Here is a 23,709-nt window from a genome sequence, read left to right as displayed (position 1 = left end):
CTAAGGCCCCACCAAACTGCACTTATCTACCCCCCCCCAAGGGGGGCAATGCCTCTGATCAGGCTCCACTGCCTGTCTCAACTACCACCAAAAGTGAATGCTACCACCCTGGGTATGGGGTGAGTGTGGGCAGAAGAGCTTCCCCCCAAGTTTCATCTGCCCTCACTCCCCAACACCCAGCATGTTGGTGCTTCCCCCCCAGGCCCCAAAAAACTGCACTCATCTACCACCAAGTGGTGGAAATGCCTCTGATCAGGCTCCACTGCCTGTCTCAACTACCACCAAAAGTGAATGCTACCACCCTGGGTATGGGGTGAGTGTGGGCAGTTGAGCTTCCCCCCAAGTTTCATCTGCCCTCACTCCCCAACACCCAGCATACTGGTGCTTCCCTCAGGCCCCACCAAACTGCACTAATCTACCCCAAGAGTGGAAATGCCTCTGATCAGGCTCCACTACACCCACTCATCTACCCCCAAAAGTGAATGCTACCACCCTGGGTATGGGGTGAGTGTGGGCAGTTGAGCTTCCCCCCAAGTTTCATCTGCCCTCACTCCCCAACACCCAGCATACTGGTGCTTCCCTCAGGCCCCACCAAACTGCACTAATCTACCCCAAGAGTGGCAATGCCTCTGATCAGGCTCCACTACACCCACTCAACTACCACCAAAAGTGAATGCTACCACCCTGGGTAGGGGGTGAGTGTGGGCAGAAGAGCTTCCCCCCAAGTTTCATCTGCCCTCACTCCCCAACACCCAGCGTACTGGTGCTTCTCTAAGGCCCCACCAAACTGCACTTATCTACCCCAAGGGTGGAAATGCTTCTTCTTAGGCTCCGCTGCACCCATTCATCTACCCCCAAGGGTGGCAGTGCCTCTTACTGCATAGTGTTTTATACATTTGCAATTTAGTCTCTTCTGTGTGATTTTTTATTTGATATTTTAATAAAATGTCATAACTTAATTATATTTGTCGGTGTGGTTTTGTTACATTTCTATAGAACTGTTTCTTTAGGTTTTTTTTATGTGAACAGAGGGGGATGGGTATTCCATTTTGTTTTTTTGAAAACCTGATCGCTGGCTGATTGACAAATAAAAGCGATCATCTATGGCCAACGTTGGGGACTTTAGCAGCACATAGATTGTGTCATTTTCTCTCCTTCCACAATGGGGGGGACAGAAAGAAACTTGCTTGATTCCCCCCATCAACACAGAGGGGGAAATCCCTCCCATAGTGATATTGTGTTCCGCCAGCGGGGAGCTTATCCCGCTAGCAGAACAGAATGATCACTGCTGGCAGCCATAGCCACTGGCTGCGATCGCATGAAAGAAATCCAGCAGGCTGGGTGTGCTGAAGTCGATGGATTTCAGTACAACCAGCCTGCCCGTGGATGGATTGAATCTCAGCCCTGTCCCTGTTGAAGCAGTCGAGGTTCAATCCTTCTGTGGCCGGTTTTAGATGGTAAGTTCCGAGAGGGCTGATATGAATGTACAATATAAATGTGTAAATTGTCGGCATTATAGATATACATGTGATAAATAAAATACATTTATGTTTTAGGGAAATCACGTAAATTGGAAGGTTGTGACTGGATCTCTTTATAGGATATTTAGTGAAAGCAATAAAGAGTAACAATCCTATGTAGGGACAAACCTGCAACTAAACATATATATAGAGTTAGGGCCGCACTTCACAGAGGAGCCTTGGGGGGGCGCTGCACCTTCCACATAGATTTGGAAATGAGAGCAACAAAAGTCTCCTCTGAATTATTAGACGTGACAATTCGTTTTTGTTTTATTGCTGGATAGTTGGTAAATCTGCTTGGAAATTCTTTTCCTGTATTGTGCAATCTCCTTCCACGTGCAACCATAAAAAGACAGAGCGGGCGCCCAGGCCTAGTGCCTCACCCTAAAACCATCGCTTTATTCATAGAAAAAGTGGTAATTATTATTTATATATGTATACAGGTGTATGAGGTGTATACAGGTGCATGAGGTGTAATGTGTATACAGGTGTATGAGGTGTATACAGGTGTATATGAGGTGTAATGTGTATACAGGTGTATATCTGTATACACATTACACCTCATACACCTGTATACACATTACACCTGTGCACAGGAGAAACGCGTCGGAGAAGGAGCTGGCATTGTAGAGCACAGAGCGTACTGCCGGCGGTCACACTCACACTTTTGTGCCACTTTTTTTATGAAACTTTTATCTGTTTATAAAGTGATATCCTCGGAGCTTTTCTCTGCCTCTCCGACATGCTTCTTTCTGAGCACTTGTAGCCGGTGTGTAATGCCATTCCCAGCGACTGATCAGAACTGGCCCAATTACCCCGGTGGGGACACACAAGTTCTTCACCAGTAGGGGGAGTCGGTGTTCCTCAGGGAAGTCTATGGGGGTCTATAGGCCGGGAATATAACCCACTAGCCGCTCAGAGAAGACAAAGTGACACTGAAATGTCCGACAATTTTATTACAATATTTTGTATATTTCCTCCGTCATCCGAGAAGACCATACGTTGTCCACCACAAGGTGACTATAGCCATGCAGGGCCGCCATCAGTACTATATACACCCCGCACCCGCCATTTATATACACCCCGCGCCCGCCATTTATATACACCCCGCGCCCGCAATTTATATACACCCCGCACCCGCCATTTATATACACACAGCGTCCAGTCAGAGAAAAGTATTATATACAGAGTAACAGCCCCCCGGGGAAAGGGCAGGCAGGGCTCCCCACAGTCCAGATATCTGCCTCCTGCCCAGATCTTCCCTGTGGAGGAGAATACGGCGTACCCCTCCTCCACCCAACATTGCTATGAAGACAGGTCATAGAACGACACATCTCCACCCCGCTCCATCATCCGCCTGTGATTGCGGCTCCGACTTTTCTTCAACACTCAAAAAAATATAAGTCAATGAGAACTCATGAAAGAGACATTTTCATTGGGAGCCCCGACCAAGGTGAACTATGGCCAAATCAAATAAAGGGCAGATCTCTACCTGTGAGCCACCCCAACCATCAGCCAATATGAACCCCGACCATCCCCCGATAAACCCTGACCATTGTCTAATATCAACCCTGACCATTCCATGATAAACCCTAACCATCCCCGACCATTGGCCAATATCAACCCTGACCACCCCCGATAATCTCCAAACATTGGCCAATATCAACCCTGACCAGTCCCCGATAAACCCTGATCATTGTCTAATATCAACCCTGACCATTCCATGATAAACCCTAACCATCCCCGACCATTGGCCAATATCAACCTTGACCATTGGCCAATATCAACCCTGACCATTCCCGATAATCCCCAACCATTGGCCAATATCAACCCTGACCATTCCCCGATAATCCCTGACCATCGAACAATATCAACCCCAACCATCCCCCGATAATCCCTGACTATTGTCTAATATCAACCCTGACCATTCCCCGATAAACGCTGACCATCCCCAATAATCCCCGACCATTGTCTAATAACAACCCTGACCATTCCCAGATAAACCCTAACCATACCCGACCATTGGCCAATATCAACCCTGACCATCCCCGATAATCCCCAAACATTGGCCAATATCAACCCTGACCATCCCCAATAATCTCCAAACATTGGCCAATATCAACCCTGACCAGTCCCCGATAATCCCTGACCATTGGCCAATATCAACCTTGACCATTGGCCAATATCAACCCTGACCATCCCCGATAATCCCTGACCATTGGCCAATATCAACCTTGACCATTGGCCAATATCAACCCTGACCATCCCCGATAATCCCTGACCATTGGCCAATATCAACCTTGACCATTGGCCAATATCAACCCTGACCATCCCCGATAATCCCTGACCATTGGCCAATATCAACCTTGACCACTGGCCAATATCAACACTTACCATCCCCAAATAATTTGTGACCATCCCCGATAATCCCTGACCATTGGCTAATATCAACCCTGACCATTTCCCGATAAACGCTGACCATCCCCAATAATCCCCGACCATTGTCTAATATCAACCCTGACCATTCCCTGATAAACCCTGACCATCGGCCAATATCAACCCCAACCATCCCCCGATAATCCCTGACTATTGTCTAATATCAACCCTGACCATTCCCCGATAAACGCTGACCATCCCCAATAATCCCCGACCATTGTCTAATATCAACCCTGACCATTCCCAGATAAACCCTAACCATCCCCGACCATTGGCCAATATCAACCCTGACCATCCCCGATAATCCCCAAACATTGGCCAATATCAACCCTGACCATTCCCCGATAAATCCTGACCATTGGCCAATATCAACCTTGACCATTGGCCAATATCAACACTTACCATCCCCAAATAATTCCTGACCATCCCCGATAATCCCTGACCATTGGCCAATATCAATCCTGACCATCCCCGATAATCCCTGACCATTGGCCAATATCAATCCTGACCACTGGCCAATATCAACCTTGACCACTGGCCAATATCAACACTTACCATCCCCAAATAATTCCTGACCATCCCCGATAATCCCTGACCTTTGGCCAATATCAATCCTGACCATCCCCGATAAACGCTGACCATCCCCAATAATCCCCGACCATTGTCTAATATCAACCCTGACTATTTCCCGATAAACGCTGACCATCCCCAATAATCCCCGACCATTGTCTAATATCAACCCTGACCATTCCCCGATAAACCCTAACCATCCCCGACCATTGGCCAATATCAACCCTGACCATTCCCCGATAAACCCTGACCATTGGCCAATATCAACCTTGACCATTGGCCAATATCAACACTTACCATCCCCAAATAATTCCTGACCATCCCCAATAATCCCTGACCATTGGCCAATATCAACCCTGACCATTCCCCGATAATCCCTGACCATCGACCAATATCAACCCCAACCATCCCCCGATAATCCCTGACTATTGTCTAATATCAACCCTGACCATTCCCCGATAAACGCTGACCATCCCAATAATCCCCGACCATTTTCTAATATCAACCCTGACCATTCCATGATAAACCCTAACCATACCCGACCATTGGCCAATATCAACCCTGACCATCCCCGATAATCCCAAAACATTGGCCAATATTAACCCTGACCATTCCCCGATAAAACCCTGACCATTGGCCAATATCAACCTTGACCATTGGCCAATATCAACCCTGACCATCCCCGATAATCCCTGACCATTGGCCAATATCAACCTTGACCATTGGCCAATATCAACACTTACCATCCCCAAATAATTCCTGACCATCCCCGATAATCCCTGACCATTCCCCGATAATCCCTGACCATTGGCCAATATCAACCCTGACCATTCCCCCGGTAATCCCAGACCATTGGCCAATATCAACCTTGACCATTGGCCAATATCAACCCTGACCATCCCCGATAATCCCTGACCATTGACCAATATCAATCCTGACCATCCCCGATAATCCCTGACCATTGGCCAATATCAATCCTGACCATTGGCCAATATCAACCTTGACCACTGGCCAATATCAAACTTACCATCCCCAAATAATCCCTGACCATCCCCGATAATCCCTGACCATTGGCCAATATCAACCGAGCATCCCCAAATAATCCCTGACCATCCCCTGATAATCCCTGGCCATTATCTAATATCAACCCTGACCATTCCCCTCATATCAACACTTACCAACCCCAAATAATCCCTGACCATCCCCAATAATCCCTGACCATTGGCCAATATCAACCGAGCATCCCCAAATAATCCCTGACCATCCCCCAATAATCCCTGACCATTGTCCAATATCAACCCTGACCATCCCCCGATAACCCCTGACCATTGTCCAATATCAACCCCCTCCTCGACTCAAAGCATAAGGTTATAATTGGCTCAAACCAACCAATGCCGAGGTTTCACACTTTTCTGAGTAATCGGTCTCTCTCTCATTGTGTGCCTCCTAGGTGTGAATTCCCATTGTGTCACCTATTTTTATGTCTGTCTGCCAATCCTGATGGGATCAGTTTTGTGATGTTTTGGGTAATATTCGGTTTTATTGTTCATGTTGTGACCGACCATTCCTTTGGTTCTATCTCACATCTTATTTGTGTACGATGTTTGGGGTAGCAGGTCTGGTATTGGCTCTCGGTCTGCTGGAAAGGTTTGGTGGGCAGGAGGCGCTGTCCGGCAGAAGCATCCAAGTGTGGTGCCAAGTGGATCCATCACATTTGATGGCAAGCAGTAGGATGCTTCCTGCGGTCTGGTACATCCAAACCTCCACCTGGATCCAAGGTCCAGATAGCAGGAGAGGAGGAGAGGTACAGATACCGGCCACCATGGAAGAGGAGGAGAGGTACAGATACCGGCCACCATGGAAGAGGAGGAGGAGAGGTACAGATACCGGCCACCATGGAAGAGGAGGAGGAGAGGTACAGATACCGGCCACCATGGAAGAGGAGGAGGAGAGGTACAGATACCGGCCACCATGGTTGAGGAGGAGAGGTACAGATACCGGCCATCATGGAGGAGGAGGAGAGGTACAGATACCGGCCACCATGGAAGAGGAGGAGAGGTACAGATACCGGCCATCATGGAGGAGGAGGAGAGGTACAGATACCGGCCACCATGGAAGAGGAGGAGAGGTACAGATATCGGCCACCATGGAAGAGGAGGAGGAGAGGTACAGATACCGGCCACCATGGATGAGGAGGAGAGGTACAGATACCGGCCACCATGGAAGAGGAGGAGAGGTACAGATACCGGCCACCATGGAAGAGGAGGAGAGGTACAGATACCGGCCACCATGGAGGAGGAGAGGTACAGATACCGGCCACCATGGAGGAGGAGGAGAGGTACAGATACTGGCCACCATGGAAGAGAAGGAGAGGTACAGATACCGGCCACCATGGAAGAGGAGAGGTACAGATACCGGCCACCATGGAAGAGGAGGAGAGGTACAGATACCGGCCACCATGGAAGAGGAGGAGAGGTACAGATACCGGCCACCATAGAGGAGGAGGAGAGGTACAGATACCGGCCACCATGGAAGAGGAGGAGAGGTACAGATACCGGCCACCATGGAGGAGGAGGAGAGGTACAGATACCGGCCACCATGGAAGAGGAGGAGAGGTACAGATACCGGCCACCATGGAAGAGGAGGAGAGGTACAGATACTGGCCACCATGGAGGAGGAGGAGAGGTACAGATACCGGCCACCATGGAAGAGGAGGAGAGGTACAGATACCGGCCACCATGGAAGAGGAGGAGAGGTACAGATAACGGCCACCATGGAAGAGGAGGAGAGGTACAGATACCGGCCACCATGGAAGAGGAGGAGAGGTACAGATAACGGCCACCATGGAGGAGGAGGAGAGGTACAGATACCGGCCACCATGGAAGAGGAGGAGAGGTACAGATACTGGCCACCATGGAAGAGGAGGAGAGGTACAGATACCGGCCACCATGGAAGAGGAGGAGAGGTACAGATACCGGCCACCATGGAAGAGGAGGAGAGGTACAGATACCGGCCACCATGGAAGAGGAGGAGAGGTACAGATACCGGCCACCATGGAAGAGGAGGAGAGGTACAGATACCGGCCACCATGGAGGAGGAGGAGAGGTACAGATACCGGCCACCATGGAAGAGGAGGAGAGGTACAGAGACCGTCCACCATGGAGGAGGAGGAGAGGTACAGATACTGGCCACCATGGAGGAGGAGGAGAGGTACAGATACCGGCCACCATGGAAGAGGAGGAGAGGTACAGATACCGGCCACCATGGAAGAGGAGGAGAGGTACAGATACCGGCCACCATGGAGGAGGAGGAGAGGTACAGATACCGGTCACCATGGAAGAGGAGGAGAGGTACAGATACCGGCCACCATGGAAGAGGAGGAGAGGTACAGATACCGGCCACCATGGAAGAGGAGGAGAGGTACAGATACCGGCCACCATGGAAGAGGAGGAGAGGTACAGATACCGGCCACCATGGAGGAGGAGGAGAGGTACAGATACCGGCCACCATGGAAGAGGAGGAGAGGTACAGATACCGGCCACCATGGAAGAGGAGGAGAGGTACAGATACCGGCCACCATGGAGGAGGAGGAGAGGTACAGATACCGGCCACCATGGAAGAGGAGGAGAGGTACAGAGACCGTCCACCATGGAGGAGGAGGAGAGGTACAGATACTGGCCACCATGGAGGAGGAGGAGAGGTACAGATACCGGCCACCATGGAAGAGGAGGAGAGGTACAGATACCGGCCACCATGGAAGAGGAGGAGAGGTACAGATACCGGCCACCATGGAGGAGGAGGAGAGGTACAGATACCGGTCACCATGGAAGAGGAGGAGAGGTACAGATACCGGCCACCATGGAAGAGGAGGAGAGGTACAGATACCGGCCACCATGGAAGAGGAGGAGAGGTACAGATACCGGCCACCATGGAAGAGGAGGAGAGGTACAGATACCGGCCACCATGGAGGAGGAGGAGAGGTACAGATACCGGCCACCATGGAAGAGGAGGAGAGGTACAGAGACCGTCCACCATGGAGGAGGAGGAGAGGTACAGATACCGGCCACCATGGAAGAGGAGGAGAGGTACAGATACCGGCCACCATGGAAGAGGAGGAGAGGTACAGATACCGGCCACCATGGAGGAGGAGGAGAGGTACAGATACCGGCCACCATGGAAGAGGAGGAGAGGTACAGATACCGGCCACCATGGAGGAGGAGGAGAGGTACAGATACCGGCCACCATGGAAGAGGAGGAGAGGTACAGAGACCGTCCACCATGGAGGAGGAGGAGAGGTACAGATACTGGCCACCATGGAGGAGGAGGAGAGGTACAGATACCGGCCACCATGGAAGAGGAGGAGAGGTACAGATACCGGCCACCATGGAAGAGGAGGAGAGGTACAGATACCGGCCACCATGGAGGAGGAGGAGAGGTACAGATACCGGTCACCATGGAAGAGGAGGAGAGGTACAGATACCGTCCACCATGGAGGAGGAGGAGAGGTACAGATACCGGCCACCATGGAAGAGGAGGAGAGGTACAGAGACCGTCCACCATGGAGGAGGAGGAGAGGTACAGATACTGGCCACCATGGAGGAGGAGGAGAGGTACAGATACCGGCCACCATGGAAGAGGAGGAGAGGTACAGATACCGGCCACCATGGAAGAGGAGGAGAGGTACAGATACCGTCCACCATGGAGGAGGAGGAGAGGTACAGATACCGGCCACCATGGAAGAGGAGGAGAGGTACAGAGACCGTCCACCATGGAGGAGGAGGAGAGGTACAGATACTGGCCACCATGGAGGAGGAGGAGAGGTACAGATACCGGCCACCATGGAAGAGGAGGAGAGGTACAGATACCGGCCACCATGGAAGAGGAGGAGAGGTACAGATACCGGCCACCATGGAGGAGGAGGAGAGGTACAGATACCGGCCACCATGGAAGAGGAGGAGAGGTACAGATACCGGCCACCATGGAAGAGGAGGAGAGGTACAGATACCGGCCACCATGGAGGAGGAGGAGAGGTACAGATACCGGCCACCATGGAGGAGGAGAGGTACAGATACCGGCCACCATGGAAGAGGAGGAGAGGTACAGAGACCTCCGCTGGTATGTAGCCCATGGACAGCAGATGACAGCCTGACAGAAGGCTTTGGCTATGGCGGCCGTACGGGAGGCTGTCTGAGGATCCTGACTTTGGGAATGATCTGGAGTGGCGTTTGGAGGAAATCTTGGAGTACAGAGACCGGATGGTGAATGTCTCAGAAGATTTGGAGTTTCTGGCCAATCAGGAATGGGAGCTGGACATCGCCTATAGACAGCTGCTAAGACTCTGCTCAGTGCCAGGGCTGGGCTCCCTTTACCTGGGACTATCCAGAAGTACCAGCCGACAGTGCTGAAGTGTCAGCGGTGGGGCAGAGTGCCAACGTGCTCTGCCCCTCTCCAGCTATGGATGTGGAGCTCTTATGGCCAATGCAGGAAGTGCCGACTGACCTTGAGAAACCTGTTTGTGCACAGGAGGAGCTCGGGTGGAGGAAAGCGTCCGTCCAGGAGAGGGATGGGGATCTGGGAAATGGAGCAAATGCCTCGTCTCCCCGGCAGCAGCAGAAGTTTGGGAGGCAGGGAGGCGGCCACGGAGAGACATTTCCCCAGCAGCAGTACAGGGACTCAGAAGAGAAGGAAGTCCAAGAGATGGAGCAACCAGCTCACCCCCCCGGTGGCAGTACGATGACCCGGGATCAGAGGACACGATCTTCCCTCCCCAGCAAGGATCCGTGTATCTGGAATGTCATCCCAGGAGCTGGATGAGGGTAGGAGATGGAGCAGTCGGCTCATCTCCTCAGCAGCAATTCAGCAGTCTAGGAGAGGAGGTGGTCACCCTACCCCCCCAACAGTTAGCCAAAGCAGAAGATGTGGTGTCTCCGACCCTCAATCTGGCTGACCTTGTGGGGGAGGGGCCCTGATAAATGTAGCTGCCCTTGTGGGGGAGGGGCCCTGATAAATGTAGCTGCCCTTGTGGGGGAGGGGTCCTGATAAATGTAGCTGCCCTTGTGGGGGAGGGGCCATGATAAATGTAGCTGCCCTTGTGGGGGAAGGGCCCTGATAAATGTAGCTGCCCTTGTGGGGGAGGGGCCCTGATAAATGTAGCTGCCCTTGTGGGGGAGGGGTCCTGATAAATGTAGCTGCCCTTGTGGGGGAGGGGCCATGATAAATGTAGCTGCCCTTGTGGGGGAAGGGCCCTGATAAATGTAGCTGCCCTTGTGGGGGAGGGGCCCTGATAAATGTAGCTGCCCTTGTGGGGGAGGGGCCATGATAAATGTAGCTTTCCTTGTGGGGGAAGGGCCCTGATAAATGTAGCTGCCCTTGTGGGGGAGGGGCCATGATAAATGTAGCTGCCCTTGTGGGAGAAGGGCCCTGATAAATGTAGCTGCCCTTGTGGGGGAGGGGCCCTGATAAATGTAGCTGCCCTTGTGGGGGAGGGGCCATGATAAATGTAGCTGCCCTTGTGGGGGAAGGGCCCTGATAAATGTAGCTGCCCTTGTGGGGGAGGGGCCCTGATAAATGTAGCTGCCCTTGTGGGGGAGGGGCCATGATAAATGTAGCTGCCCTTGTGGGGGAGGGGCCCTGATAAATGTAGCTGCCCTTGTGGGGGAAGGGCCCTGATAAATGTAGCTGCCCTTGTGGGGGAAGGGCCCCGATAAATGTAGCTGCCCTTGTGGGGGAGGGGCCATGTTTTTGGAGGAATGTACATACGGCTCAGTGACTCTCATTCGCTTCCATGATGCTTCTTCTGGATTTCCAGAATCTTCTCTCAGCACGTTGACCTGTAGAGGGAACTCACATCATTACACTAATAAACTATTTCATTATACAAAACTTTATCAGTCTAAACAATCTTCCAGAGAGATCAGGATAATACAAGTCTATGGTGGCCTCCAGTCACAGCCAGGTTCAGTGACCTGTGTGCAAAGGCCACGATGAGCCTAACGGTGCAGGAAGCAAACAGCTAATAAATGGGCATTGGTTGGGCAGATATATAAAGGCTCCAGCAATATGGTGATAACAGAACATCCATCACATATTCCCCGGGTACGGAGCAGACCCCAACCCATTCCTCAACAATCCCAACAAAGATAACAGGGGGGGCTGTGTATGACATGGCGCCATCTTCTGTGTAGGACATGGTGCCATCTTCTGTGTAGGACATGGCGCCATCTTCTGTGTAAGACATGGCGCCATCTTCTGTGTAGGACATGGCGCCATCTTCTGTGTAGGACATGGCGCCATCTTCTGTGTAGGACATGGCGCCATCTTCTGTGTAGGACATGGTGCCATCTTCTGTGTAGGACATGACGCCATCTTCTGTGTAGGACATGGCGCCATCTTCTGTGTAGGGCATGGCGCCATCTTCTGTGTAGGACATGGCGCCATCTTCTGTGTAGGACATGGCGCCATCTTCTGTGTAGGACATGGCGCCATCTTCTGTGTAGGACATGGCGCCATCTTCTGTGTAGGACATGGCGCCATCTTCTGTGTATCACATCGCGCCACCTTCTGTGTAAGACATGGTGCCCCCTTCTGTGTAGGACATGGCGCCATCTTCTGTGTAGGACATGGCGCCATCTTCTGTGTAGGACATGGCGCCATCTTCTGTGTAGGACATGACGCCATCTTCTGTGTAGTACTTGACACCATCTTCTGTGTAGGACATGACCCCATCTTCTGTGTAGGACATGGCGCCATCTTCTGTGTAGGACATGATGCCATCTTCTGTGTAGGACATGGCGCCATCTTCTGTTTATGACATGACGCCATCTTCTGTGTAGGACATGGTGCCATCTTCTGTGTAGGACATGACGCCATCTTCTGTGTAGGACATGACGCCATCTTCTGTGTAGTACTTGACACCATCTTCTGTGTATGACATGACGCCATCTTCTGTTTATGACATGACGCCATCTTCTGTGTAGGACATGGTGCCATCTTCTGTGTAGTACTTGACACCATCTTCTGTGTAGGACATGACCCCATCTTCTGTGTAGGACATGACGCCATCTTCTGTGTATGACATGACGCCATCTTCTGTGTATGACATGACGCCATCTTCTGTGTAGGACATGGCGCCATCTTCTGTGTAGGACATGGCGCCATCTTCTGTGTAGGACATGACGCCATCTTCTGTGTAGGACATGGCGCCATCTTCTGTGTAGGACATGGCGCCATCTTCTGTGTAGGACATGGCGCCATCTTCTGTGTAGGACATGACGCCATCTTCTGTGTAGGACATGGCGCCATCTTCTGTGTAGGACATGGCGCCATCTTCTGTGTAGGACATGGCGCCATCTTCTGTGTAGGACATGACGCCATCTTCTGTGTAGGACATGGCGCCATCTTCTGTGTAGGACATGGCGCCATCTTCTGTGTAGGACATGACGCCATCTTCTGTGTAGGACATGGCGCCATCTTCTGTGTAGGACATGGCGCCATCTTCTGTGTAGGACATGGCGCCATCGTCTGTTTATGACATGACGCCATCTTCTGTGTAGGACATGGCGCCATCTTCTGTGTAGGACATGGCGCCATCTTCTGTGTAGGACATGGCGCCATCTTCTGTGTAGGACATGGCGCCATCTTCTGTGTAGGACATGGCGCCATCTTCTGTGTAGGGCATGGCGCCATCTTCTGTGTAGTACTTGACACCATCTTCTGTGTAGGACATGACCCCATCTTCTGTGTAGGACATGACGCCATCTTCTGTGTATGACATGACGCCATCTTCTGTGTATGACATGACGCCATCTTCTGTGTAGGACATGGCGCCATCTTCTGTGTAGGACATGGCGCCATCTTCTGTGTAGGACATGACGCCATCTTCTGTGTAGGACATGGCGCCATCTTCTGTGTAGGACATGGCGCCATCTTCTGTGTAGGACATGGCGCCATCTTCTGTGTAGGACATGACGCCATCTTCTGTGTAGGACATGGCGCCATCTTCTGTGTAGGACATGGCGCCATCTTCTGTGTAGGACATGGCGCCATCTTCTGTGTAGGACATGACGCCATCTTCTGTGTAGGACATGGCGCCATCTTCTGTGTAGGACATGGCGCCATCTTCTGTGTAGGACATGACGCCATCTTCTGTGTAGGACATGGCGCCATCTTCTGTGTAGGACATGGCGCCATCTTCTGTGTAGGACATGGCGCCATCGTCTGTTTATGACATGACGCCATCTTCTGTGTAGGACATGGCGCCATCTTCTGTGTAGGACATGGCGCCATCTTCTGTGTAGGACATGGCGCCATCTTCTGTGTAGGACATGGCGCCATCTTCTGTGTAGGACATGGCGCCATCTTCTGTGTAGGGCATGGCGCCATCTTCTGTGTAGGACATGACGCCATCTTCTGTGTAGGACATGGTGCCATCTTCTGTGTAGGACATGGTGCCATCTTCTGTGTAGTACATGACGCCATCTTCTGTGTAGGACATGGCGCCATCTTCTGTGTAGGACATGGTGCCATCTTCTGTGTAGTACATGACGCCATCTTCTGTGTAGGACATGACCCCATCTTCTGTTTATGACATGGCGCCATCTTCTGTGTAGGATATGGCGCCATCTTCTGTGTAGGACATGGCGCCATCTTCTGTGTAGGACATGGCGCCATCTTCTGTGTAGGACATGGCGCCATCTTCTGTGTAGGACATGGCGCCATCTTCTGTGTAGGACATGGCGCCATCTTCTGTGTAGGACATGGCGCCATCTTCTGTGTAGGACATGGCGCCATCTTCTGTGTAGGACATGGCGCCACCTTCTGTGTAGGACATGGCGCCACCTTCTGTGTAGGACATGGCGCCATCTTCTGTTTATGACATGACGCTGTGAAGGAATCTAATGTACATAATGATAATCAGAAAATGTCTATTTGCTTATGTGTATACATGTTTCTATGCAACTCCTTACTTATTATGTAGTATACAGACTGACTCTCTGTTCGGAATGAAAGATGGCGGGTACTCCCTACACCCCCCACGTTAGAAGAATGCATATGAGATAAGAGAACCAGCTTCAACCAAACTTCAAGCATCAAGTTTCTCCATTTCTCTTGCATTGTAACCAATAAGATGTACCAATTAGACTAGGGGTAGGGAACCTATGGCTCTGGAGCCAGATGTGGCTCTTTTGATGGCTGCATCTGGCTCTCACCTCTCAATCCGGGGATTGCGTGGTGTACCGATCCGTGGATTGAGCCTATAGGAAAGGCCGCAGCTTTGGCCTAGCTCCGGAGCTGCGGCCATCTTGGTACACCCGGCGGCGGCTAGGTGAGCGGTGCACTGATGTCATCATCACCCGCCTCAACTGCTCGTGGATCTGCCTGCCTGTGTAGTGGTAAGCAAGCAGACAATCGTAGGGGAGATGATGTGGATATTACAGTGGGGGAGATGATGTGGATATTACAGTTATAATTGAAATTAGTTGATTCATTGATTTAAAAAAAAAAAAATGTTTTAAACATATTGTATGGCTCTCGCGGAATTACATTTTAAAATATGTGGAGTTCATGGCTCCTCAGCCAAAAAGGTTCCCTACTCCTGAATTAGACTGACATAGCGATGACGTATCTTTCTGTATGAAATATTATCACCGCCCACCAATAAATCAGTATTTAGAAGTAGCCGAGCTGAACATGTCTCAGAGAGTGTTTACTTCTAATGTGCTGAACATTTATACTTTATAATTAGAAACAGCAGCAGATAACCAAGAATTAGATTGTAGTTCTTATCCATTTCAATTGCATGACTGAGTAATTGTCATTCAAACTGTGAGAGCGCTGAAAGCTGAAAATTGGTGTGTACAGGAAGGGGGTGTAAGTGCCTGGTATTGAGGTGGGTAGCAGCGGGTAAAATAAGTATAGAACACCTCACCATTTTTCTAGGTAAATATACAGTATGTGACAAAAGTAAATACACCCCTCAGTGACATTTCTTCTCTCTTTTCATGTGACAACACTGAAGAAATGACACTTGTCTACAATGTAAAGTAGTGAGTGTACAGCTTGTATAACAGTGTAAATTTCCTGTCCCCTCAAAATAACTCAACACACAGCCATTAATGTCTTTGTGCGCTGGTCCAAACCAATTGGTGGAGGGGGGATTATGGAGTGGGGGAGGGGGATTATGGAGTGGGGGGATTATGGTGTCGGAGGGGGGATTATGGTGTGGGGAGAGGGGGGGATTATGGTGTCGGAGGGGGGATTATGGAGTGGGGGGGAGGGGAGATTATGGAGTGGGGGGAGGGGAGATTATGGTGTCAGAGGGGGGATTATGGTGTCAGAGGGGGGATTATGGTGTCAGAGGGGGGATTATGGTGTGGGGGGAGGGGGGATTATGGTGTCAGAGGGGGGATTATGGTGGGGGGGGTTACTTTTCAGAGGTTGGGCTTGGCCCCCTTAGTTCCAGTGAAGGGAACTCTTAAGGCGTCAGCATACCAAGACATTTTGGACAATTTCATGCTCCCAACTTTGTGGGAACAGTTTGGGGACGGCCTCTTCCTGTTCCATGATTGCTCATCAGCGCACAAAGCAAGGTCCATAAAGACATGGATGAGCGAGTTTGGAGTGGAGGTACTTGACTGGCCTGCACAGAGTCCTAACCTCAACCCCATAGAACACCTTTAGGATGAATTAGATCGGAGACTGCGAGGTAGGCCTTCTTGTCCAACATTAGTGCCTGAACTCACAAAAGTTCTTCTGGAAGAATGGTCAAACATTTCCATAGACACCCTCCTAAACCTTGTGGACGGCCTTTCCAGAAGAGGTGAACCTGTTATAGCTGCAAAGGGCAAACTCAATATTGAACCCTCCGGACGAAGACTGGGCTGCCATTAGAAATGATGGGGCACTGGAAAGCTGACCTGACAGCCCCCACCTATCCACAGACAGCTTCTGTTCCACCACCTGCTGACCCAATGGGAAGTGCTGCCTGTACCCCCTATTGATGGTCCTGATAACTGGTGATCTGTAGTATTTACAGACTGGGCCAGAGGGTGGCCTAGAGTATGGGTAGAATGGAGGGTGACCTGTAACTATGTGGGGTATCAGCAGATACTGGGGGGTGACTTGTAGCAAAGACATTGTTAGTAGGTTAGGCTTTACCTCCTAGCGGGGCAGCTGTTTAGTGCTGATCCTCAGAGCTTCCAGTGGTGTGTTGGCCTTGGAGATGTTGATGGTGAGCGGTCTTCTCTGAGCCCCGGATTCTGCCTTGCAGGACACTCCTCTTCTCCATTACTCTGAGCTCTTCCCCCTTCACTGGCTGGACCCTTTTATTCCGTCCTTCCACCAACAACTATCTGTACCCGAAACAAGATGGAAGACAAAGAAAGAACACAAACGTCAGCCAATCACATCCACATTGTAAGTAATAGAACCACCTTACATCAGGTGCCGCCATAAGAGTGCCCCTTACATCAGGTGCCCCCAACAGAGTGCCCCTTACATCAGGTGCCCCATAACAGTGCCCCTTACATCAGGTGCCGCCATAACAGTGCCCCTTACATCAGGTGCCCCCATAACAGTACCCCTTACATCAGGTGCCGCCATAAGAGTGTCCCTTACATCAGGTGCCCCCATGACAGTGCCCCTTACATCAGATGTCCCCAATAGAGTTCCCCTTTACATAGGGTGTCCCAGAACAGTGCCCCTTACATCAGGTGCCCTCCATGGCGTGGCTCCTCCCAACATCCACTGACTCCTCCCACTGTGTGACTCCTCCCACCACCTCATGTCTCCTCCCACCATCCACTGACTCCTCCCATCGTGTGACTCCTCCCACCATTGTGTGACTCCTCCCACCATCTCCTGTCTCCTCCCACGATCGCATGGCTCCTCTCACTATCCCGTAACGCCTCCCACCATCCATTGACTCCTCCCATCGCGTGGCTCTTCCCACCATCCACGGACTCCTCCCACCATCAACTGACTCCTCCCACTGCGCAACTCCTCCCACCACCCCGTGGCTCCTCCCACCATCCACTGACTGCTCCCACCATCGTGTGACTCCTCCCACCATCCCGTGGCTCCTCCCACCACCCTGTGACTCCTCCCACCATCAACTGACTCCTCCCACCATCAACTGACTCCTCCCACCACCGTGTGGCTCCTCCCACATCATGTGTGGCTCCTTCCACTGTGTGACTCCTCCCACCATCCACTGAATCCTCCCATCACGTGGCCCCTCCCACCATCCCGTGACTCCTCTCACCATCAATGGACTCCTCCCACCACCGTGTGGCTCCTCCCACATCCCGTGACTTCTTCCACTGTGTGACTCCTCCCACAATCCTGTGACTCCTCTCACCATCCACTGAATCCTCCCATCACGTGGCTCCTCCCACCATCCCATGACTCCTCTCACCATCCACTGAACCCTCCTATCGTGTGGCTCCTCCCAACATCTACTCACTCCTCACACAAACCTGTGGCTCCTCCCACCATCCCATGAGTCCTCCCACCATCCACTGACTCCTCCCACTGTGTCACTCCTCCCACCATCCACCATCCTGTGACTCCTCCCACAATCGTGTGGCTTCTCCCACCATCCCCTGGTCCTCCCACCACCCCGTCTCCTCCTCACACAATCATGTGGCTCCTCCCACCATACCGTGACTCCTCCCACCATCTCCTGTCTCCTCCCACCATCAACGGACTCCTCCCATCTTGTGGCCCCTCCCACCATTCACTGACTCCTCCCAATATCCCGTTACTCCTCCCACCATCGCATGGCTTTTCCCACCATCCCGTGACTCCCCCACTATCAACTGACCACTCCCACCATCACATGGCTCCTCCCACGACTCCTCCCACATCCCGTGACTCCTCCCACCATCCAATGACTCCTCCCACCATCCAATGACTCCTTCCACCCTCCCGTGACTCCTCCCACCATCCACTGACTCGACCCCACCCTCCCGTGACTCCTCCTCCCCGTCGTGTGGCGACTTCCCCCCAGCCGTGGTGCGGCTCCTCCCCCCGTGGTGCGGCTTCTCCCCCGAGGTGCGGCTCCTCCCCGCCCGCGGTGTGACTCCTCCTCCCTCCCGCGGTGCGACTGCTCCTCCCCCCGCGGTGCGACTGCTCCTCCCCCCACGGTGCGACTCCTCAGCCCCCCCCGGTGCGACTCCCCCAGCCGTGGTGTGGCTCCCCCAGCCGTGGTGTGGCTCCTCCCCTATCGTGTGGCTCCTCCCCCCGTGGTGTGGCTCCTCCCCGTCGTGGTGTGACTCCCCCCAGCCGCGGTGTGACTCCTCCCCCCGCGGTGTGACTCTCCCCAGCCGTGGTGAGGCTCCTCTCCCCGCGGTGTGGCTCCTCCCCCCACGGTGTGGCTCCTCCCCCCATGGTGTAACTCCTCCCGCCACGGTGTGACTCCCCCCAGCCGTGGTGTGGCTCCTCCCTCCCGCGGTGTGACTCCCCCCAGCCGCGGTGTGGCTCCTCCCGCCGTGTTGTGGCCCCTCCCCCTGCGGTGTGGCTTCTCCCCCTGCAGTGTGACTCCCCCAGCCACGGTGTGGCACCTCCCAGCCGCGGTGTGGCTCTTCCCGCCACGGTGTGGCTCCTCCCCCGAGGTGTGACTACTCCCACCATGGTGTGGCTCCTCTATCAGGCATTACTAGATGGCAGACTGTGGGAGGAGTCTCAGCTGTCACAGCATTTAGGAGCCTTTTGTTCCACCAATCGTCACTCAGTATTCCTCACAGAGCTGACAGCGGGAGGGAGGACTGTTGTGGATGGAGGGCGGGAGCTTCCCAAGGTTATCAAGCAAGTGATTGGTTGCTAGGACCGCCCTTCATCCAAGCAGCCAATCACTATCTTGCAGCTCCCACCCTCCATCCAGACCCCCCCACCCCCGCCTTCCTGCCCAGCACAATTTGCAGCTTTCATGGCGGTCGCACTTTGAGTGACAATTACACGGTCATACAAAACTCTACACATTTTATTCACACAAATAGAACTTTCTCTTGGTGATAATTAATCACCGTTGGGCGGGGTTTTATCTTTTCTAAAATATAAAAAAAAACGAAAAAAGACCGCCCCTTTTTTATATATTTTATTTCCTTGTTTACATGGGATCAGCTGTGATTGGACACAGCCAATCACATGGGTGAAGAGCCTAAACTGGGCGTGGTCATATGACATGGCTCCGCTCCAGTGTCATTGGTCTATATGGCAGGTGGGAGGCGGTTAGTAGTGTGGTGGGGGGTGGGGGAGGGTTTGAGGACTGTGATGTGCAGTGGGGAAGGAGGAGCTCAGATCTGTGATATCGGGTAGCTCCGCCCATTCATTTTATTGGTCATCATTACCTGCGAGAAACAGAGAAAGGCGTCCCTGATTTTTACTTTTTTATGGCGCCGAGCCAGACGGCGCTGCGGTGATATGCGGTTTGGTTCACTCGAAATGCGCCCCGGATGCCGACATGACCTTCAGAGTTTTACTGACCCGTCCAATAATACCCCTATTCAATGTTATTGGGCCCATCCCACCATCTTGTGACTCCTCCTACTATCCTGCAACTCCTCCTCCTGTCATGTGACTATATCTTCTGTGCTGACCTGTACCCTTCACAAGGGAATCGGGGGGCTTCAGTCACCAAAACTGCAGTGTTTATCCTCCATGACACGTCACAGGAAGCCCCTCCATGGTTATCAGAGGACAGAATGACTGATAAAGGAAGGTCCGTAGACGTGGTGTATCTAGATAAAGGAAGGTCCGTAGACGTGGTGTATCTAGATAAAGGAAGGTCCGTAGACGTGGTGTATCTAGATAAAGGAAGGCCCGTAGACGTGGTGTATCTAGATAAAGGAAGGTCCGTAGACGTGGTGTATCTAGATAAAGGAAGGCCCGTAGATGTGGTGTATCTAGATAAAGGAAGGCCCGTAGACGTGGTGTATCTAGATAAAGGAAGGTCCGTAGACGTGGTGTATCTAGATAAAGGAAGGCCCGTAGATGTGGTGTATCTAGATAAAGGAAGGCCCGTAGACGTGGTGTATCTAGATAAAGGAAGATCCGTAGACGTGGTGTATCTAGATAAAGGAAGGCCCGTAGACGTGGTGTATCTAGATAAAGGAAGGCCCGTAGACGTGGTGTATCTAGATAAAGGAAGATCCGTAGACGTGGTGTATCTAGATAAAGGAAGGCCCGTAGACGTGGTGTATCTAGATAAAGGAAGATCCGTAGACGTGGTGTATCTAGATAAAGGAAGGCCCGTAGACGTGGTGTATCTAGATAAAGGAAGGTCCGTAGACGTGGTGTATCTAGATAAAGGAAGGCCCGTAGACGTGGTGTATCCGGATAAAGGAAGATCCGTAGATGTGGTGTATCTGGATAAAGGAAGATCCGTAGACGTGGTGTATCTAGATAAAGGAAGGTCCGTAGACGTGGTGTATCCAGATAAAGGAAGATCCGTAGATGTGGTGTATCTGGATAAAGGAAGGCCCGTAGATGTGGTGTATCTAGATAAAGGAAGGCCCGTAGACGTGGTGTATCTAGATAAAGGAAGGCCCGTAGACGTGGTGTATCTAGATAAAGGAAGATCCGTAGATGTGGTGTATCTGGATAAAGGAAGGCCCGTAGATGTGGTGTATCCGGATAAAGGAAGGCCCGTAGATGTGGTGTATCTAGATAAAGGAAGGCCCGTAGACATGGTGTATCTAGATAAAGGAAGATCCGTAGATGTGGTGTATCTAGATAAAGGAAGGTCTGTAGACGTGGTGTATCTAGATAAAGGAAGGTCTGTAGACGTGGTGTATCTAGATAAAGGAAGGTCCGTAGACGTGGTGTATCTAGATAAAGGAAGGTCCGTAGACGTGGTGTATCTGGATAAAGGAAAGCCCGTAGACGTGGTGTATCTAGATAAAGGAAGGCCCGTAGACGTGGTGTATCTAGATAAAGGAAGATCCGTAGATGTGGTGTATCTGGATAAAGGAAGGCCCGTAGATGTGGTGTATCCGGATAAAGGAAGGCCCGTAGATGTGGTGTATCTAGATAAAGGAAGGCCCGTAGACGTGGTGTATCTAGATAAAGGAAGGCCCGTAGATGTGGTGTATCTAGATAAAGGAAGGCCCGTAGACGTGGTTTATCTAGATAAAGGAAGGCCCGTAGACGTGGTGTATCTAGATAAAGGAAGGCCCGTAGACGTGGTTTATCTAGATAAAGGAAGGTCCGTAGACGTGGTGTATCTGGATAAAGGAAAGCCCGTAGACGTGGTGTATCTAGATAAAGGAAGGTCCGTAGACATGGGGTATCTGGATAAAGGAAAGCCCGTAGACGTGGTGTATCTAGATAAAGGAAGGCCCGTAGATGTGGTGTATCTGGATAAAGGAAAGCCCGTAGACGTGGTGTATCTGGATAAAGGAAGGCCCGTAGACGTGGTGCATCTAGATAAAGGAAGGCCCGTAGACGTGGTGTATCTAGATAAAGGAAGGCCCGTAGACGTGGTGCATCTAGATAAAGGAAGGCCCGTAGACGTGGTGTATCTAGATAAAGGAAGGCCCGTAGATGTGGTGTATCTAGATAAAGGAAGGCCCGTAGACGTGGTGTATCTAGATAAAGGAAGGCCCGTAGATGTGGTGTATCTAGATAAAGGAAGGCCCGTAGACGTGGTGTATCTAGATAAAGGAAGGCCCGTAGACGTGGTGTATCTAGATAAAGGAAGGCCCGTAGACGTGGTGTATCTAGATAAAGGAAGGTCCGTAGACGTGGTGTATCTAGATAAAGGAAGGCCCGTAGACGTGGTGTATCTAGATAAAGGAAGGCCCGTAGATGTGGTGTATCTAGATAAAGGAAGGCCCGTAGACGTGGTGTATCTAGATAAAGGAAGGCCCGTAGATGTGGTGTATCTAGATAAAGGAAGGCCCGTAGACGTGGTGTATCTAGATAAAGGAAGGCCCGTAGACGTGGTGTATCTAGATAAAGGAAGGTCCATAGACGTGGTGTATCTAGATAAAGGAAGGCCCGTAGACGTGGTGTATCTAGATAAAGGAAGGCCCGTAGACGTGGTGTATCTAGATAAAGGAAGGCCCGTAGACGTGGTGTATCTAGATAAAGGAAGGCCCGTAGATGTGGTGTATCTAGATAAAGGAAGGCCCGTAGACGTGGTGTATCTAGATAAAGGAAGGCCCGTAGACGTGGTGTATCTGGATAAAGGAAGGTCCGTAGACGTGGTGTATCTAGATAAAGGAAGACCCGTAGACGTGGTGTATCTAGATAAAAGAAGGTCCGTAGACGTGGTGTATCTAGATAAAGGAAGGCCCGTAGACGTGGTGTATGTAGATAAAGGAAGGCCCGTAGACGTGGTGTATCTAGATAAAGGAAGGATGTACTGGAAATGGAGCGACTACAAAGGACAAAAAAAGCTAATAAAGGGTCTGGAGGATATTAGATATGAGGAAAGGTTGTGAGCTCTGAACTTATTCTCTCTGGAGAAGAGACGCCTGAGAGGGGATATGATTTCATTATATAAATACCGGACTGGTGACCCCATAATATATAAATACCGGACTGGTGACCCCACAATATATAAATACCGGACTGGTGACCCCACACTATATAAATACAGGACTGGTGACCCCACAATATATAAATACTGGACTGGTGACCCCACAATATATAAATACTGGACTGGTGACCCCACAATATATAAATACTGGACTGGTGACCCCACAATATATAAATACCGGACTGGTGACCCCACAATATATAAATGCCGGATTGGTAACCCCACAATATATAAATACCAGACTGGTGACCCCACAATATATAAATGCCGGATTGGTAACCCCACAATATATAAATACCGGACTGGTGACCCCACAATATATAAATACCGGACTGGTGACCCCACAATATATAAATACAGGACTGGTGACCCCACAATATATAAATACTGGACTGGTGACCCCACAATATATAAATACCGGACTGGTGACCCCACAATATATAAATACTGGACTGGTGACCCCACAATATATAAATACCGAACTGGTTACCCCACAATATATAAATACCGGACTGGTGACCCCACAATATATAAATACACAATATATAAATACCGGACTGGTGACCCCACAATATACAAATACCGGACTGGTGACCCCACGATATACAAATACCGGACTGGTGACCCCACAATATACAAATA

At 51.2% G+C, this 23,709-nt stretch overlaps 1 long non-coding RNA gene across 1 annotated transcript; it reads right to left on the bottom strand.

Annotated features, from left to right (window-relative positions):
* Positions 1-2,461: 2,461 nt before the first annotated feature.
* On the bottom strand, positions 2,462-17,030 carry LOC143973660 (uncharacterized). Its single transcript, XR_013272108.1, has 3 exons — positions 16,683-17,030; positions 11,286-11,356; positions 2,462-2,908 (listed from the first exon to the last, which is right to left on the bottom strand). It is a non-coding gene; the product is annotated as an uncharacterized LOC143973660 (long non-coding RNA).
* Between the last annotated feature and the right edge of the window lie 6,679 nt (positions 17,031-23,709).

The sequence above is a fragment of the Lithobates pipiens genome, unplaced genomic scaffold (assembly GCF_037356315.1).
Source record: "Lithobates pipiens isolate NorthernLeopardFrog02 unplaced genomic scaffold, aLitPip1_a1.2 Scaffold_90, whole genome shotgun sequence".
NCBI classification, from domain to species: Eukaryota; Metazoa; Chordata; class Amphibia; order Anura; family Ranidae; genus Lithobates; species Lithobates pipiens.
Note: the sequence above shows the minus strand (reverse complement) of the source record. Positions and strands in the feature narration are given on the sequence as shown.